Genomic DNA, 16,192 nt, shown 5'->3' on the forward strand with positions numbered 1-16,192 from the left:
AATAGTGCGTTTTTAGCCAACAGAACTCTTCATTCCTGTACATACAGTCGTCGAGTTATTGTGCGGCAAATACGCCTGTACTCTGAGTCACTGAGAAAGTGGTCATGTGGATACAAACCTTGGCTGGAATAGAGCAAAGGAGAAAGACGAGGCCCGAATGCATCTCGTTTCTTCTCATGTTTTCTTTTCATGAAACGTTTAAATCTTGTGTGAAATGGGAAATAAGATAAAGCGCATGCGACAGATTCCTTACGCGGCATTCGCAACGGGAAGTCGGTCATCTTTAGTAGCTCGCGTCGCAATAAAGATAGCTCAGGTTACGATAAGCAACCGCCCCTTATCGCGGCCCAGAGAACAGTTCGACAAGTGAGGCGCTATCATTAAGTGGAGAGTTTTCAAGGCGATGAACGCCAAGATGCTACGCTTGCGCGTGGACGACTGGGCCTTGGTGCGTCGTAAGTCACGGATCTCCGCTGAGCGGCGAGCCAAGGTCATGACCACCGACACATGTGCCGGCTTACGAGTTGCGCGGAGCGTTTGTTTTGGTTGACGGAATGGCATCCGCTCTTTCAGCTGAGTCTCTGACTACGGAGTTCACGGAAGCGCGGTGTAGAAGTGTCCGCAAAGAATTCCAAGTGTAGCTGATGTTATACCCGAAGTCATTTCTCGTAGGGTTTCCGAGGAATGTCAGCTTCAATTTCTGGCATTTGTCTGGTAGAAATGCCGAAGTCACTCGCGCAGAACGTTCCAGTCTTGCTGCAGTAAACTGGGGAAGTGAAAAGATACTCCTATCTGAGAAATAAAATTACTCAAGATGTCTACGGAACATACCAGAAGCACAGTTTGGCTATATTATCAGCACATCACCTCTGGCACTACTGAAACGTCAGCTACATTGCCGCTTTCGTCTGTCAATGCTGATGTAATTATTAAACTGCTACGTAGACGTGTAACTGGGATTATTCTTGTCGTAGCTATTTACAGTTAGAATTCTCACTGATTTAAAATAAGATGTGCAATTAGATGAAAACAAAATTCCACACTATATAAACAGTGTTTTAAAATCTTTTCCAAATAATTATTTTTCGTTAAGCTTTTAATGAACGCAGACGATTTTAATGGAGATACCGCTGACGTTATTAGTCTCGAGAACTAAACAACAATCGACTACTCATCTGAACAGAAAATGATTTCAAATAAAATCATAGTCCTCGAAGCTCCATGCAAGAAGTAAAACAGCTCACATCCATAGTGGAAAACTGGTTTGAACTGAGTTTTTGTAATTTAGATCACACAGACAAATTAAATTTATGATTTTTATTCGGCAGAAACAATGCAAAGAGAATGAACTAAAGGAAGATGACTCTGAATACACTGTAGGAGGCGACACAGTGGATCAAAGCGATTAGTCTTGGTGTATTCACTGACTTATTGTCGCAGCCTTTTTCGGAATGGATGAATAGTTGTCTTAGATATTACGTCTTTACTTACAGAAAATGTAATTCTCCTATTGCAGAGGAAAGGTTTTCGATGTAAATCACGAATAATTTGGCGGTTAAGGTTTTTACTTGTTTAACACGTCCAAGCCCAAGAAGTGATTGTGTGTAACAGCATAATAGTTATAAATGCTATAGTTTTATAAATTGAAGCAAAAATATAAGAATGACTGACAAGTTTGATTTGAACTAATTATTACAAGCATTCTGGTTCTCACATGGGAAGTTAAGTCAGTGTTGACCACAAGTTCCCCGAAAAGTAGTTCAGTAACCTTACTGGAAATGTTTTTTTATTCTCGTAGAATGGTACCTGTCCTGCGCAAAATATGATAACTTGTTGATGGTTGGAGAGACAACATCGCGAAAACCAGTTACAGATGTCTGCCACTGATGCATCAGGTATACAGATGGTGTTAACGCCCTCTGCATGAGTGCCCGAATGTGATGCACTGAAGCACCGAAGCTGGTAACCATACAATATATGACACGATAAGGACGGCTGTAGGTTTTTCATTTTCTTACAAAACCATTTGTAGTCAGTGATTGTTTCAGCTGATCTAGGGGACCCAGTCCATTCCATGTGAACACAGCCCACCTTATAATGCAGCCACCACCGGTTTGTACAGTGCCGTGTTGACAACTTGGGTCCATGGCTTTGTGGGATTTGCTCCACATTCTAAACCTACCATCAGATGTTAGCAACTGAAATCGGGAGTCATCTGACCAGGCCACTGTTTTCGTCTAGGATCCAACTGATATGGCCACGAGCCCAGGAGAGGCGCTGCAAGCAATGTCGCGCTGTTGGCAAAGGCATTAGCGTTGGTCGTCAGCTGCCATAGCCCCTTAACGCCGTTACCGAGCGAGGTGACGCAGTGGTTAGCACACTGGACTCGCATTCGGGAGGACGACGGTTCAATCCCGCGTCCGACCAGCCTGATTTAGATTTTCCGTGATTTCTGTAAACCACTTCAGGCAAATGCCGGTATGGTTCCTTTGACAGGGCACGGCCGACTTCCCCCTCCTTCCATAATTCAATGAGACCGATGACCTCGCTGTTTGGTCTCTTCCCCCCCAAATCAGCCCAACCCTTAACGCAGTATTTCGCTGCACTGTCCTAACGAATGCATTCGTCGTACGTTCTACATTGATTTGTGCGGTTATTTCACGTTGTTTCTCTGTTAACACGGACAACTCTTCTCAAACACTGCTGCTGTTTGTCGTCAAGTGGAGGCTGTTGGTCACTGCGATGTCCGTGGTGAGAGGTACTGCCTGAAATTTGGTATTCTCAGCACATTATCTGAGCTGTGGGTCTCGGAATATTGAATTCCCTAACGATTTGTGAAATAGAATGCCCCCATGCGTGTAGCTCCAACTACCATGCCGCGGTTCAAAATATGTTAATTCCCGTCGTGCGGCCATAAACAAGTCGGGAACCTTTTCACATGAGTCACCTGAGTACAAATGACAGCTCCGCCAACGGACTGCCCTTTTATATTTCGTGTACACGACAACACGGCCACCGGTGTATGTGCATATCGCTATCCCATGACTTATGAAAGTTCAGTGTACAATTGCAAGCAGACTCTCATAAAAGAAGAAGATCTCATTTCGCAGTGTAAGTGACTGTGACGAGGGAGTGGAATTGAGGACGATCAACATTTTCACTTCCCCTAACTAGAAAGAGACTGTGTGGTTTCGAATATAATGGAGAACATTGGCGCAAAGTCTGATGATGAGGAAGTGCAAGTTACCACTTCTTCTCCTCTTGTCGGTCAAATACCGGTGGTATAAATTTCTTTCACCGTCAGGTTTCGAACCAAATACCTTAGAATTGATTGCATAAACAAGCGTTAAGGATCTCCCCTGCGGAGGAGAGTGGCAACAATCCGGGTACACAAAAAGAAATGCATTTAGGGACCACTCTACTTCATTTTTTCAAATTGAATGATCAGCTAAGGTGCCACGAAATAAAAAGCTTTATACTGAAGAGCTTCAGTCTAATATCCAACTTCTGAAAAATATGTGTTATCGATAGTTGTGCCCCAAATTAATTTAATTTTGGGTATGCAATTTGTTACGCTATATTAGAAAGTTCAAGAGCTTTAATGGATTGGAAATAACAGCCAACCAGCTTCAAAATAAAGGTTTATTAAACCTTGAAGCTGCGCGGGGTAGCCGCGCGGTCTGAGGCGCTTTGCCACGGTTCGCGCGGAGGTTCGATTGCTCCCTCGGTCGTTGGTATGTGTGTGTCCTTAGCACCTTAGCATAAGTTAGTTTAAGTTAGATTAAGTAGTGTGTAAGTCTAAGGACCGATGATCTCAGAGGTTTGGTCCCTTTGGAGCTTATCACTAATAAATCCTGAACATAGTTTCGACAGTTTTAAAGCTGTTTTCTTCAGAAAGTATTTTACGTAGAATCACATTATCTGTATCTAATGTGGGAGTCGCTGACTCTGTCTAGAACATGTGCGTGTCATCCTCTTAATCACCATTTAAAATACATTATTTAAAAGTAATCGATCTCTACTGCAGGGCTTTGTCTAAGACTTCTTAAAATATCACACATTTGCCATTGGATCCAATAACGTGTAGTGTGCCACTTCACAAATTTGTATATCGTATATGACATTAATTACAAAAGCCGGTCGGTGCGGCCGTGCGGTTCTAGGCGCTTCAGTCTGGAACCGCATGACCACTACGGTCGCAGGTTCGAATCCTGCCTCGGGCATGGATGTGTGTGATGTCCTTAGATTAGTTAGATTTAAGTAGTTCTAAGTTCTAGGGGACTGATGACCTCAGAAGTTAAGTCCCATAGTGCTCAGAGCCATTTGAACCAATTACAAAACATGGCATCGGATCCTACAGAGGCTAAATAAGTCACTTACATATTTAGTAACGTGCGTATGCAGAATGTTAAGAAGTGCCTTACAACATGTAAGTAACGCAATTGTTTCAGCCAAAACTATCAGAACTAGGTTGCATGAAATAGGCTTTAATGCCAGTCGACCTGTAAAGTTTTCAGGTGTGCGTTATGGAAATCATGCACGTCGTATTTTGATGTGCCTACAACATCAAAATTGGGCAGTGGATCATGGAGACAAGGCGTGTTTACAGTCGAATCACGCTTCAGTTGTCACCCAGGTTCAAGAAGAGTTCTCATACGGTGGCGACCACGTGACGCAGAAAGGCATGGAAACTTACAGGAGATCAACAAATTTCAAGGAGCATTGTCTGGAGAGGAATGATGACCAATAGCAAAACGGACCTCGTTTTTGTAAGGAAACACAGAGAGCAGATCTTTATATTCGAAACATTTTGCAACCTTTGGTACTTCCGATCGCTGAAGTGTGTGAGCCTGAATTCCTTTACATGTACGATACCAGACCACATGTTGTCGGACTTGTGTCTGAATGGTTTGAAAGACGCAATATTCAGGTGCTACAGTGGGCCGCTCACTCTCCAGATCTAATCCGCACAGAGCAGCTCTTGGAAAGCCTTCAAAGAAACCTTTCGGAGACTGCGGACAACATCCAGTGTGTGGATCAGCTATAAACTCGCAGAACATTCCTCAAGATGAGATCTTGTATCATACTTCGTCAATGAAAAGGAGTTGCAGAGCTGTACGTAACTCAAAACGAGGTCCAACGCTTACTGATGCAAAAAAAGTACTGACAACTGAGAGTGATAAGGTTTTATGGAAGTCTCAATTCTGTCTGTTACTTCACAATTCTATGCCCCTTATTTATTCTCTTCAATGGTTGAATATTTGTACGAAGTTACGATATGTAATGAAATGGTTGAATATTGTTACGTATACCATACACCTCCTAGATTTTATTTAAAAGAAAAATAGTTCTTTCCTTGGACGATTTTGATATGTGTAAATTCTATCAAAACACGGGGTAGAAAGGTTGGACGTAGTGTCCGATTGGAATCAAGTGCATTAGTAGTTCAGCTGAACGAATATGGAATTGGAATAGATATCAGCTGTGATAATATAGGAGAAACATCCTTACATTTGTCTGAAGTGGGAAGGCTGTTCGGATGGCCGAATGGCGATCTGAATCCCGATCGTTCTTCTTCTTTTTCTTGTGCCTTTATCCTGGATCGGAGTTGGATCGGTATGGTTGTTAACGGATTTGGCATGTTTGGTTTATAGGTTGCCTGATGCACTTCCTGTCGTGAAGGCGTTACCCGATGGAGGGGACATGTGCACCCCAACCGTCTGGGTGTAGTGTTACACATGTGAAAATAAGGAAAAGATTTCTAAATGTTTACGAATCATGCAACTGAGGCGGGATTTTGGTACCAGCTCGGTATTCTTCTACTGGGATGGGGAAAACCGCCTGAAAACCACATTCAAGCTGCCAAGCACTCTGACACTCGTCATTAATCTGCCAGTCGAATTCGATGTGGAGCCGGCTCACCTCCCAGTCTTGAAAGCAACGCTTTAACAAGCACGGCTATTGGGGCACGTGTTTGAATCTCTAACCATCATCATCATCATCATCATTTAAGACTGATTATGCCTTTTAGCGTTCAGTCTGGAGCATAGTCCCCCTTATAAAATTCCTCCATGATCCCCTATTCAGTGCTAACATTGGTGCCTATTACTTCAAAATCATTCTTAACCGAATCCAGGTACCTTCTCCTTGGTCTGCCCCGACTCCTCCTACCCTCTACTGCTGAACACATGAGTCTCTTGGGTAACCTTGCTTCTCCTATGCGTGTAACATGACCCCACCATCTAAGCCTGTTCGCCCTGACTGCTACATCTACAGAGTTCATTCCCAGTTTTTCTTTGATTTCCTCATTGTGGACACCCTCCTGCTATTGTTCCCATCTACTAGTACCTGCAATCATCCTAGCTACTTTCATATCCGTAACCTCAACCTTGTTGATAAGGTAACCTGATTCCACCCAGCTTTCCCTCCCATACAACAAAGTTGGTCGAAAGATTGAACGGTGCACAGATAACTTAAGTCTTGGTACTGACTTCCTTCTTGCAGAAGAGAGTAGATCGTAGCTGAGCGCTCACTGCATTAGCTTTGCTACACCTCGCTTCCAGTTCTTTCACTATGTTGCCATCCTGTGAGAATATGCATCCTAAATACTTGAAACCGTCCACCTGTTCTAACTTTGTTCCTCCTACACTCCTGGAAATGGAAAAAAGAACACATTGACACCGGTGTGTCAGACCCACCATACTTGCTCCGGACACTGCGAGAGGGCTGTACAAGCAATGATCACACGCACGGCACAGTGGACACACCAGGAACCGCGGTGTTGGCCGTCGAATGGCGCTAGCTGCGCAGCATTTGTGCACCGCCGCCGTCAGTGTCAGCCAGTTTGCCGTGGCATACGGAGCTCCATCGCAGTCTTTAACACTGGTAGCATGCCGCGACAGTGTGGACGTGAACCGTATGTGCAGTTGACGGACTTTGAGCGAGGGCGTATAGTGGGCATGCGGGAGGCCGGGTGGACGTACCGCCGAATTGCTCAACACGTGGGGCGTGAGGTCTCCACAGTACATCGATGTTGTCGCCAGTAGTCGGCGGAAGGTGCACGTGCCCGTCGACCTGGGACCGGACCGCAGCGACGCACGGATGCACGCCAAGACCGTAGGATCCTACGCAGTGCCGTAGGGAACCGCACCGCCACTTCCCAGCAAATTAGGGACACTGTTGCTCCTGGGGTATCGGCGAGGACCATTCGCAACCGTCTCCATGAAGCTGGGCTACGGTCCCGCACACCGTTAGGCCGTCTTCCGCTCACGCCCCAACATCGTGCAGCCCGCCTCCAGTGGTGTCGCGACAGGCGTGAATGGAGGGACGAATGGAGACGTGTTGTCTTCAGCGATGAGAGTCGCTTCTGCCTTGGTGCCAATGATGGTCGTATGCGTGTTTGGCGCCGTGCAGGTGAGCGCCACAATCAGGACTGCATACGACTGAGGCACACAGGGCCAACACCCGGCATCATGGTGTGGGGAGCGATCTCCTACACTAGCCGTACACCACTGGTGATCGTCGAGGGGACACTGAATAGTGCACGGTACATCCAAACCGTCATCGAACCCATCGTTCTACCATTCCTAGACCGGCAAGGGAACTTGCTGTTCCAACAGGACAATGCACGTCCGCATGTATCCCGTGCCACCCAACGTGCTCTAGAAGGTGTAAGTCAACTACCCTGGCCAGCAAGATCTCCGGATCTGTCCCCCATTGAGCATGTTTGGGACTGGATGAAGCGTCGTCTCACGCGGTCTGCACGTCCAGCACGAACGCTGGTCCAACTGAGGCGCCAGGTGGAAATGGCATGGCAAGCCGTTCCACAGGACTACATCCAGCATCTCTACGATCGTCTCCATGGGAGAATAGCAGCCTGCATTGCTGCGAAAGGGGGATATACACTGTACTAGTGCCGACATTGTGCATGCTCTGTTGCCTGTGTCTATGTGCCTGTGGTTCTGTCAGTGTGATCATGTGATGTATCTGACCCCAGGAATGTGTCAATAAAGTTTCCCCTTCCTGGGACAATGAATTCACGGTGTTCTTATTTCAATTTCCAGGAGTGTATTTGGCACTCAATCCGTTTATATCTCTTTCCCACCGACATTACTTCCGTTTTGGATATGCTAATCTTCATACCATAGTCCTTACATTTCTGATCTAGCTCTGAAATATTACTTTGCAAACTTTCAATCGAATCTGCCATCACAACTAAGTCATCCGCATATGCAAGACTGCTTATTTTGTGTTCACATATCTTAATCTCGCCCAGCCAGTTTATTGTTTTCAACATATGATCCATAAATAATATGAACAACAGTGGAGACAGGTTGCAGCCTTGTCTTACCCCTGAAACTACTCTGAATCATGAACTCAATTTACCGTCAACTCTAACTGCTGCCTGACTATCCATATAAAGACCTTTAATTGCTTGCAAAAGTTTGCCTCCTATTCCATAATCTCGTAGAACTGACAATAACTTCCTCCTAGGAACCCGGTCATATGCCTTTTCTAGATCTATAAGGCATAGATACAATTCCCTGTTCCACTCATAACACTTTTCCATTATTTGCCATAAGCTAAAGATCTGGTCCTGACAACCTCTAAGAGGCCAAAACCCACACTGATTTTCATCCAATTGGTCCTCAACTAATACTCGCACTTTCCTTTCAACAATACCTGAGAAGATTTTACCCACAACGCTGATTAAAGAGATACCTCTGTAGTTGTTAACAATCTTTTCTGTTTCCATGTTTAAAGATTGGTGTGATTACTGCTTTTGTCCAGTCTGATGGAACCTGTCCCGACTCCCAGGCCATTTCAATTATCCTGTGTAGCCATTTAAGACCTGAGATTCCACTGTATTTGATGAGTTCCGACTTAATTTCACCCACCCCAGCTGCTTTATTGCAGTGCAATCTATTGACCATTTTCTCCACTTCCTCAAATGTGATCCTATTTCCATCATCATTCCTATTCCATTGTACCTCGAAATCTGAAACATTACTGATCGTATTTTCACCTACATTGAGCAACTCTTCAAAATATTCCCTCCATCTGCCCAAGGAATCCCCAGGATTCACTAGCAGTTTTCTTGAATTTCGACGTCTTTCTTCTGTCAGCACCGGTTTCTCTCCTCCACATGTAACAATCAGTACAACTACCAGAAGCTGAAACGATAGAATATTTATGGAACACCGTCAGTTCCTGCATCCCATATCTTGATTAAGGAATCTTTGTGTGCTGAATGAAGCAGTGTGTTTATCATAAGCGACTTTTTTTCTGATAGGTGTCCAATGCCTGACTCAAGTTACTTAGAAAACGTCGATAGCCACAGACATGTTATCGAAATAGAGCGCGCAAGGGAGAAAGAAAAAACTATGCTTGCTACGACACGAGAAATGATTTTCGTGTGTGCTTGCCGTGATCATGAAGACGCTCATAGGAATACCTCTTAGGCGTTTAATAGACGTCATTACCCGTATGTTCCAGCTGTCCATGTGCAAGATGCTTATTTACGTGGTGGACAGCGATCTCAAAAAATGGTTACAAGCACTATGGGACTTAAAATCTAACGTCATCAGTCCGCTAGACTTAGAACTACTTAAACCTAACTAACCTAAGGACATCACACACATACATGCCCGAGGCAGGATTCGAACCTGCGACCGTAGCAGCCGCGTGGTTCCGGACTGAAGCTCCTACAAGCGCTCGGCCACAGCGGCCGGCGTACAGCGATCTGATCACTGAGACGCTCTCGTACAAATATCGTGTCTTGTCGACATCAGGGTTATCAGGCCTACAAGCTACTTGTAGTTTGGAGGACGTGAGGAGAGTAGTTGGCGGCTGACTTGTCAAGGGAACTCTGTCCGAAGTGACTTAGGGAATAAAAGAGAGTCTTAAACAGGACAACTGGATAGGGATACGAAATCCACTCTTTCCGATTATAATTTTCCTCTGCTCTGTCGGTCTAATTTAAATCATTGTGAAAGACCACATCGGATTCCTTGATGTTTAAGAAGATTGAGATGAACCTCTTTCTTAGTAGAAATGTTAGTAATCCAGATGAACTGTATGTCCTTCTGTCCAGGTTCCACTGTTAACGAAAAGAAAAAAAAAAACAGAAAAAAATCATCTGTGATGATCAAGATTGTGTTTTTATGCAGGTAATTATTTCATGTTGACCTGCTCGTTTAGCATAAAACGTAGAACTCAGTTCCTTTTTATTAATTTTATGTCGCACTGTTATTTTGAAACGTTCCCTAATTTCTTCGTTTCAACCATGTGTCTCAGTACTCCATTGTCACCGACCACGTGTAACTATGACGCTGTATCATTGAATCATTGCAGTCATATACAAGGTCCAATCACGTTAATGTAACCACTGCCTATGTTCGGTATCAACGTGCAATTACCACTCGCAGACGGCAGGTGGCAGCACTAGCAGTGGAGGGTATATAAAGTTGATTGGGGGGGGGGGGGGGAGACGCGGCACTCGTTGTGCGGAAACGGAGTGATTTTTCTGATTTCCAAGAGGGCGTAATCATTGTCTTTCGGGCCAAGGGAGAAGCATTTCCGATAAACGGCTAAGTTTGTAAACTGTTCGGGTGGCACCATTGTTAAAATACACCATTCAAGGCAAAAGAGCGCTATCCAAAACAGGCGCTGAGGCAACTTTGGAGCAGCACGGGCGAACAAGGGTGAACTATGGCTGCGAAGATATGCACGGGACAATAGACGTGCTGTTGAGCAACTGACCGCCCAGATGAACCAAAGGGCTACCAACAATGTCTTCTCAACTACCGTTCAGCGAACATAACCATTTTCCACGCAAAAATGAGAACATGGATTTTCTTGAATTGCAGCGCCAACTGCCAAGAATCAAAACAAATGTTTAAGACAAAATGTACGTAGTTTTTTATGTAGAATCTGATTCTGCAATAGAAAATGGGGGTTCCCATTTGAAATTTTAAAGTTGCCTCCCGCCCCACCCCCAGGGGGCTGGAGTGGCGGGCTAATTTTAGCACCAGCAGATGTTCTTCTCGAAAATAATCAACTTTGTATTCTACACATTTTTTCGTGTGAAGCTTATTTTTCGAGTTATTCTGGTTTGCCAACTTAAAACTTACACCCTTTATATCTTCTTTACTGTCATTTCTTGTTAACAATATCACTTATTCCCAAGAATTAGCAGCTTTCACTCAGTTAATACTTGGCAGAAATCCAGTCTACCTTTGGATCACATTTGCTTGACTCTTGCGCAGAAAGGTGTGCAGTACACTGCTGCATCCATTTTCAGTAAGTTACTGCAATAATACAAAAACCTCAGCAGTAAGCCATGTGCTTTCAAATCGAAGCTGAAGAGTTTTCTCATGGGTTACTCGTTGTATTCTGTCGAGGAGTTCCTTGAAAAATTAAGTTGATTCCTGTGTTATAATGTTGATTGCCTTTACTTGAACTTATGGTTTGTCTTTTTTGGGTTCATAAACATTTTATTTTATATGGTATTAATTTTATGTTGTAATTTCTGTACTGACACGTTGCATGATCTTGGAGATTTGCTCCTCAATTTGGTCCTACAGCACTAAACGTGTAAAATAAAATAAATAAAAACACAAGTATATATTTATCCTTCGGAACCATATTCAGGCTTTTGATGGATTTTCACATTAATATTACTGGACAGTGTAGAACTTTTCAGTTCTTACCGTACCGCATACAGTTTGATAGATTCGTTAAGGATTTTTATGATAGCAAGTGCGGAAATCTACTCTACTGCTTGCCGATTTTGTCGATGACGCCACATGTGAGTGATGCTGTTGCAACGTTTTCGATATAAAAGTCCGATGATAACTGGACACTCGAGACAATGCAGCGAGCAGTAACAGATTAGATAAGATGTACGTACAGCAATGGTTCACATAATAAGTCGATCATGAAATGCTGGAGAAAGTATATGTACTACTATACAGAATAATATCCACACTGCATATAGTAAGTGTTGCTGAATAAATGGGCAGTAACACCCATTATTGTAAGATTAGACGAACGCAGAACGATCACTGAATGCAGTCACATCCGTAAAATATCTAGGAGTATGCTTACGGAGAGGTTTACAAGTGGAACGGGCACATAAAACTAGTCGCAGCTAAGACAGATGTGACAGTGAGGTAGCGTAGTCCACCCACAAAGTGTGAGATTCGTGGCAGATAGGATTGATAAAGGTAATACAGAAGACCCGACGAAGAGCAACGCGTTTCTTTACAGATTCATTTAGTAAGCGTGAAAGCGTCGCCACGGAGACGCTGAACTAGCTCCAGCGACAGACGCTGCAAGAGAAGCGTTCAAGCATTCTGCATCAGCATTTGGTTACTGTTTAAGTTCCCGCAGTGTATGTTTCTAGAAGAGTCAACCAACATATACCATTCACCTGCATCTCCTCCCGTATCTCGAGAAAAGACATGAAGGTAAAATTAGAGAGATTCGAACTCACACAGAGGCTTACCTGCAATTGCTCTTCCCGTGAATCATTCGCAGCTGGAACTAGGAAAGGGGGAGGTAAAAGTGGTTTACAAAGTACCCTACGCCGCACACAGCTTGTGGAGTACTTATGTAGATGTAGAATATTGGTGGAGTATAGTTAAGAGCACAAGCTATTATCACTAAGCTGATCCTTAATTTCTTCTTTGCAACTTGTTAGACGTATTGCTATTGCTTGACTTGTAACTTTCGTATCTCATGTTAAATGTAGATATTACTGTAACATCTGTGTCGGTACGAAAACATGTTGTAACATATGCAGATGGCCTGTTTATATGCAAGATGGAGTCTGCTGGCACTAATCTTGCCAGGATAAGTAAATAAATGAAATGTGGTACTGGACTTTGCTAAAAGGTGACGAACGGAATTCTACATGTACACGTGTACACCGCAACCACAATACGATATGTTGCGGAGGGTACAATATAGTGTACCAGGCTGACTCCTCCCTCCCACCGCAAACCCTGTAAATTCAAATGTTGAAATGTGTGTGAAATCTTATGGGACTTAACTGCTAAGGTCATCAGTCCTTAAGCTTAACACTACTTAACCTAAATTATCCTAAGGACAAACACACACACCCATGCCCGAGGGAGGACTCGAACCTCCGCAGGAACCAGCCGCACAGTCCATGACTGCAGTCCCCCTGTAAGTATTCATTCACACACGGTACGCTGGAAGAAAGATTCTCGTAACCCTTCTGTCCGGTCCTGTGCCCTTTATCCAGTCAGTGCAGGGTCGACACTCGTATGTTATTTCTCTCAGTTATCGGAGAACCAAGCATACCCGGATGTCGGCTATTATTACGGTGGGGTCGCCATTCCTAAAGGCATTTTAGAGCTACTAAATGGTTCAAATGGCTCTGAGCACTATGCGACTTAACTTCTGAGGTCATCAGTCGCCTAGAACTTAAAACTAATTAAACCTAACTAACCTAAGGACATCACACACATCCATGCCCGAGGCAGGATACGAACCTGCGACCGTAGCGGTCGCTCGGTTCCAGACTGTAGCGCCTAGATCCGCACGGCCACTCCGGCCTGTTTTAGAGCTACTACCAGCTGGGACGGGATGTGGGAACCAGCCCAGTATTTGACGAGGTGGATCTGGAAAACCGCCTAAAAACCATATCCGGGCTGTCTGGCACCCCAGCCCCCGTCATTAAACCGCGTCGCGAATTCTAACTGAGGGCCGGTGAGCCTCTTCGTGTCTCGGAACCGGGCTCTATAATGCACTTGGTTAAACAGACGGGTTGTCCTAACTCTTTTTTATGAACAAATATTTTTGTAGTTTTCTCGTTGTCATTACGCTGACGAAACAACACTGTGAGGAACCGTGTAGGTCCTCATAGGACTACAGACGTCACCGCCTGGTGATTTACATACAATGCCAAAGCAGCCGCTCTGTCACACTATCTTGAGGCACGCAGTATGCTAGCTTTGGTTCTTACGGTGCCTCCACTTTTATTTATTTATTTAATCTTCAAATTCCGTGGGACCATGCTAGCCACAAAACTTGGACGTGGAACAAATCAGTACGTAGTTCACAAAATGCCGATAAGAAAATTTGTAAACGAAAGAGTTAATAAAACACGAAAAAACTGTAACGGAGTATAGGAATAAATAACACATTAAATAAAAAAGTTCTCAACTACTGAGAGAAATTGCGGTAGAAAATTGAATGAATGTGCCAAGAAAGACATACTGCGTTCTCGGATGTCGTCAATGTAGTCACACGTGTGTTAGCGTAGTAGGTTCGAAATCGCAGCACGCTCCTTCTGTTCAGTTTGTTTCTTTCGACGAGCAGCGAGTTGGACAAAATTCCACTAGGTGCAGTTAATATCAGTTCTCTTTAAATGTGTATAAGTGTAAGACTGTGTGTGACAAAGAGGAAGATCCCGATTGTTGCCGAATGCAAGATTAGTGGTGAACGTCTTGAGCACATCACATTGCGTAAGTATTTAGAGAAAATAATAATTAGCATTACGAAATGCGAGGACCGTGTAAAATCAGTGTTACGGGAAGCGAAAGGCAACCTTAGATATATTGGAACGGAAAATGCAATCGGTCTGTAAATGGAGACGATAGTATGATCAATTCTAGACTACTCTGTTTGGAGTACTTATCAAGGCATTGGAAGAGACATAGAATTCAGAGACGGGCAGCTAGAAGCGTAGCAGCTCGGTATAGGCTCATCGAAAGTCTAACAAAAGTGTTCGAGGAATTAAAATGGGAATCGCTGGGAGAAGGTAACCTCGTTGGCTGAATTTAGAGAACCTGTATTCGAAGAAGAGACAGCGTCCATTAATCTGCAACCATAGTATATTTCGTTAACTGACTTCCGTTGGTGCTTGGCAGAATATTTTACACATTAGAATCGAAAACGCGCGATGCTTACGCATGGACGAGCACAGAAACTTATCCACAAGGGGTGGGTAAGACGAAGGGGAAGACGCTAAAAACTTAAATTAATACGGCAGTTGCCAAACTCATAACGATCAGCCACTTAATGCTACAACTATTGAACGAGAGATTTACTGGAATTACAGGAAATCATTTCGAAGTGTATGACAATTCCGTAATGAGTTAAACTCTGTATTCTAGATTCCATAGGGGTGGAGACAAATGCCCTCTTATCCCCGTCCATCACCCCACCTTGCGGACGCTTACACACTTGTGTAATATCCTACAGTAGGCAGTATTGCAGACTGTTACGCAGGAGTTGTGTTTCATTCGTAAACGTATATTTCACTTAGGGATCACGAGTGTAAGATAACAGCGATTAGGACGCATGCACAGTAATATAGACAGTGATTTTCACTTGGCTTAATACTCGAATAGGACAGAAAATCGATAATATTGTACGGAGTAGCCTCCGCTGTGCGCTGTACTGTGACCCGCGGAGTATAAGTGTACATGCAAAACCGAAGGCTGCTGTATCTGGACTAGCCTTCGCAGCGACTTGCGAAGAGTAAATAAATTCACACCTGGGCGGCAGCAGTTACGTAAGGAGATGCCTGCACAGATGCAGTGACCACCGATCAGCGTCGGTCGTGTCTCTCTCGCACTACTAATAGTTTGGAATGCAGTACCTCCCAGCGTTGCAGACTTTCTCGTAGTGTATAGCACTGACACCTCGCTCAGTCTGACACAGCTGTGCTGGGTGATATCTGCCCACTCGTTTGCTCAACCGCGAAAATGCGTTCGGGGCGTCGCGCGGGCTGTCACTCACCGGCAGGTAGACTGCGGAAGAGCGGCGGCTTGCAGACAGAAGGCGTGTCTCGTGTCCCGGCGAGGCGCGGCTGCAGCAGGCACCTACCGTCCGCCCGGCCGCAAGCGCGATCACACACTGGGCTGCCGGCCGACCGCTACTACGACTGGGGACCGTTCGGTCCGCGTCGCGCCGACTGACGCACACGCCGCCGCCACGCGCCTGCGAGAGGAAGCGCTTATCGCGGCTCATCTGGCCCCCTCCACACCCCCGCGCGGCCGGCGACACCTGGGCAAAAAGCGGCGCCGTGGGGCAGGCCAATGCACGAGACTCAGAACGCAATAAATACAGGCGCCCAGGTAGATGCCGTGCTCCTTGACGTCCGGAAGGCGTTCGAGACAGTTCCGCACTCCCACCTTATGAACACAATACGAGCGTA

At 44.8% G+C, this 16,192-nt stretch overlaps 1 protein-coding gene across 1 annotated transcript in view; it reads right to left on the bottom strand.

The window, feature by feature from the left end:
* Positions 1-15,937, bottom strand: part of LOC126089962 (solute carrier organic anion transporter family member 74D) — a 161,871-nt gene extending 145,934 nt beyond the window's left edge. The window contains exon 1 of the mRNA XM_049906950.1: positions 15,775-15,937. The gene's annotated coding sequence lies outside the window, so the exon portion shown is untranslated. The remainder of the gene's footprint in view (positions 1-15,774) is intronic.
* Positions 15,938-16,192: the final 255 nt, after the last annotated feature.

This window comes from Schistocerca cancellata, chromosome 1 (assembly GCF_023864275.1).
Source record: "Schistocerca cancellata isolate TAMUIC-IGC-003103 chromosome 1, iqSchCanc2.1, whole genome shotgun sequence".
NCBI lineage: Eukaryota > Metazoa > Arthropoda > Insecta > Orthoptera > Acrididae > Schistocerca > Schistocerca cancellata.